Genomic DNA, 4078 nt, shown 5'->3' on the forward strand with positions numbered 1-4078 from the left:
GCTAGGGTATATGGTTTTCGGCTGCCATGTGGCTATTTCACCAGGATATGAGTTTTATCAGTGGTGTCCTGCTTTTGTCCCACTTTACCAATGTTAAAATCTGGTCACCTTATGGTATATGTATGTAGTCAAATTCTGACTCTTCAAAAATTGTGTCATGAATATTGGCATTTATTTACCCATCATCTTTTCAAATCATTTTTATTAGGAGTTAATCTAGACATCATACCATTCCATAGTTCAGTCATATCAGTGTTGGGCAATTGCTATCAAAATCAGTTTCAAAACATTTTCTTCCATCTTGAACTTACTGATATCAGATCCCCCTAACCCCCAAGGACCCTATTCTAGTCATCCCTATAGATTCACCTATGTATTGGAAGGAAGATCAAGTGACACGCCTTTCACCACTCATGGCAGGCTTATCGTTGTAGTCGACTGTAGTCGTCTCTCTAATACTGTCTGAATAACCAGGCTATTCCCATGCCTTAATTGTAGAGGCTTGTTCCCTGTGAAATGACATGGTCTGTGAAGAGGCTGGAAGACAGCTATCCCACGAGTGCTGGAGGGGCGGGGGACGGGGACAGACCAACATTCAGTCCCTGCTTGCTGTACTTCTTTACTAATGAAAATTTGTTTTAATACAATTTTGTTTGTTTTAACGGGCATCAAAATTCTGTGACAAGTTTTTGGTCAAGTTGTTTTCCATATAAAAAGCACTGCTTTAAAAAACTAATAACTTATAACTGCTGCACAAAAAAGAAACCTGGTTCACAGAACATTCCTTCTAAAAGTTTTATGATGCATTGTTAGCATTAACCAGTCTTTTACTACTAAATGGTCAATTGAGACAAACAGTTCTGAGATTGTCCTTCCACCACTGGTTAAGACTGGTGTTGGCAGGTGTGGGGGGTGATACTCACTTAACCTTTTGAGCCTTCTGGGCAGGCTTGACCTTGGCAGCTCCTTTTTGTGCACTGCCTTGATGACACCTCCAGCAACTGTTCGTCTCCTGCCTCGGACAGCAAACCAACCCAGAAGAGGATAGTCAGGGAAGCTGTCCACACACCCCTTGCCACCCAGGCCAATGATGGCAGTATCACCGGACTTCAAGAATTTGGGGCCAGTTTCCAGCTTCTTGCCAGGATGGCAGTCCATCTTCTCTTTGAACTGCACAAACTTGCACTTATTGTGGACAATGTAGTGTCACAGCTCTGATGTGGCCTGGACGGTTCAGGTTGATCACCTGAACAGTGAAGCCGGCTGCTTCCATCGGTGGGTCATTTTTGCTGTCACCAGCCACACTGCCACGGCTTCGAAACCTACATTGTCCCTGGGCAGAGCTTCACTCAAAGCTTCATGGTAGATTTCAACAGACTTCACTTGGTGGTAACATGGACCTGGAGCAAAGGTGACCACTGGTTTCCACTGTGCCCCTAGAGAGGCAGGCACAGGGCTTGTCAGTTGGCCGAGTTGGTGGCAGGATGCAATCCAGAGCTTTAAGCATTGTGGTTCCCCTGGCATTGCCATCCTTGGGGGTGACCTGTGTTTGTCCGGGTAGACTAGAGAAACAAAAGATAGACGTGTATAGGAAAGGACTTTCTATAAGAAAGAGTAATTGTACATTAAGAAAACAGCCCAGCCCAGGTCAAGACCATAAATGGGTATCAGCTTGAGCCAAGGCATAGGAGCACTTGGCTTCAGCACGTCACCATTCCAGCCAGTAATTGGCACAAAGGTTACTGTGTCGGTGTAGCCTTTTTTTAAAAATGTAGTTGCCAACTTCCTTAACCAATTCCTCATCTCTGCTGGCTGTACAGTGGCTCAGTAGAGTCCTTTTTGTTTTGTTGTTTTTCCTTTTTGGGTAGAGTCCATTTTGTTAACACCAACAATTAGCTGTTTCGCACCCAGTGTGTACGTCAGAAGGGCGTGCGCATGGGTCTGCCCCGTCTTGGAGATTCAAACTTCAAATTCACCCACACCAGCAGCAACGAGGGCAGCACAGTCGGCCTGCGATGTTCCTAATGAAGGCTCTGTGTCCGGGGGCATCGACGATGGTCACGTGGTACTTGCCGGTCCCGTTTCCACAGGGAGCTTTCCATGGTGATGCCACTCCCCACCTCACGCTCAGCTTTCAGCTTATCCAAGGACCCAGGCAGACTTGAAGGAGCCCTCCCCATCTCCGCCGCTGCCTTCTTGGCCTCACCACCGGTCGATCAGGTGGCCAGCTGTGTTGGACTTGCCAGAATCGACGTGTCCAATGATGATGTCGCTCTGGGTCTTTTCCTTGGCCATTTTGGCTCAGGATTTTTCATTGGTTTTCACCGACACCTGTATTCCGGCCGCGAACATGTTGCGAAAAAGCCCCACTTGCTCTGTTCGCTACATGTTATTTCTGGCAGACCTGTGTCTGACATTGTCGGGGGATAGTATGGTAAGTTCTGCCTGACCACCAACTCCCATGGTTTGGGCAAATCGCGTCCAGTCACATAAGGGTTTATTCTGTCCAGGTCAATCATGCAGGTATTGCGATAAGTAGTTAGCCTTCACTGGTTCAATCTCCCTCACAATAGTGACTTTTTTTATGCACTAAACTCCTGTTTGGGTCAAGGGACAACATGGAGCAAGGGTCTTAGACTGTGGGGCATGCACAGACTTCTCTGAGAATCTCATTAAAAAACAGCAGGTGGGATGGGAAGAGGCATAGAGAGATAGGCAATTCTGCACATGAATTGCCGGGAGTTGCACACTCAAGATTTAAACTCCTGGAAGTGAGGTCATCAAGGGAGCCAAACAAGTAGTGGCTCGCTGTTGTGGCTGGTGACCCTCTGTCCCTCTTGCTGACCGAGGCCTACACCTGCTCTGTAGTTCTTGGCTGTTGGTTTAGAAAACCTCAGGAGTCTTACTGTGTGGTAATAAGTTTTGCCATCTTGACAATGATACAGAAAAATTCAGAATTTCCTTGTTTTATGACAATTACTCAGGTAGATTGATACTGTAACAGATGTTTTTAACTTGGTTGGTAGTTGAGGACAGGGGTCGGCAAACTGCCCTCCTCACGATCGACATGTGGCTCTCCCAGTACATACGTGTGGCTCTGAAGTCAAATTGAAAGTGAAAATAAAACTATCATAGTTTCATCTACAATATGACCTTAAATTTTCCTTATTTGAAAAAAAAAAAGAGGGCTCTCGAGTTATTTTTCAACTGTGAGGGACAGGATTGGTTCTTCCATCGCTAACGTTGGTGAGGATTAGCAGAGGGCCCGGGATGGCCAAAGTCCAAAGAAACCGCCTTTGCTTTAAGGCAGCAGTAACGGGGCTTTCCTGTTAACCGCGATGCCTCCCCATCAGGAAAAAGGGGCTCCTCCTCTCTCATCACTTCATTCTCAGCAGATTACCTCGCTTTGAAAAAACAAGGCCTTCAGACACAGACTTCCCTACTTCTCATGCAACGCACTTTCTCTCTCACCTGCCTCCTGGGCTCCGAGGATGAGCTCCCGCTTCTCTGACTGATGGCTATTTTACGCGCTCACTGAAGCCTCCCGCCACTGCTGGCATTCAATCTCTCCTATTTTCTAGCTTGCTTTTGGTTATTGCCTCCTTCGCCTACTGCAATGATTCTCTGTTTTGGATGACAGACCAGCAGCGTGATCATCAGGAAACTGGAGATAACAGTTTGTGAGCTTCATCCCAGACCTACTGAATCAGAACCTGGGTGGGCCAACTGAAGTCAAACAAGCCTTCCACAGAGGCTGGTCCACAAACACTGGATGCCCACTGACCTGCCATGTAACTTTCCATTTCCATTTCTATGTTAAATACCTTCCAAGTTTCACTGCCTCCATGTCTGCTACTCCTTGACTCGGCCCCCACTGCTCCTCTTGCCCAGGTCAACAATGGCAAGTTTTTTGGGGGTACTTTATAACCCTTCCCCCCTTCAATCTCCCGACAGCATTTGCACCTTTTTAGCTTCTTTAAAGTAGGTTCCAACTCAGAGTTGATACAAGAGAACAAATCATTGCCTCGTAATCATGAACGCATGTGAGCCTGTTGTAGCCATTGCGTTGATCCACCTC

This window comes from Echinops telfairi, unplaced genomic scaffold, assembly GCF_000313985.2.
Source record: "Echinops telfairi isolate 266 unplaced genomic scaffold, ASM31398v2 ScPeMD7_7421;HRSCAF=8459, whole genome shotgun sequence".
NCBI lineage: Eukaryota > Metazoa > Chordata > Mammalia > Afrosoricida > Tenrecidae > Echinops > Echinops telfairi.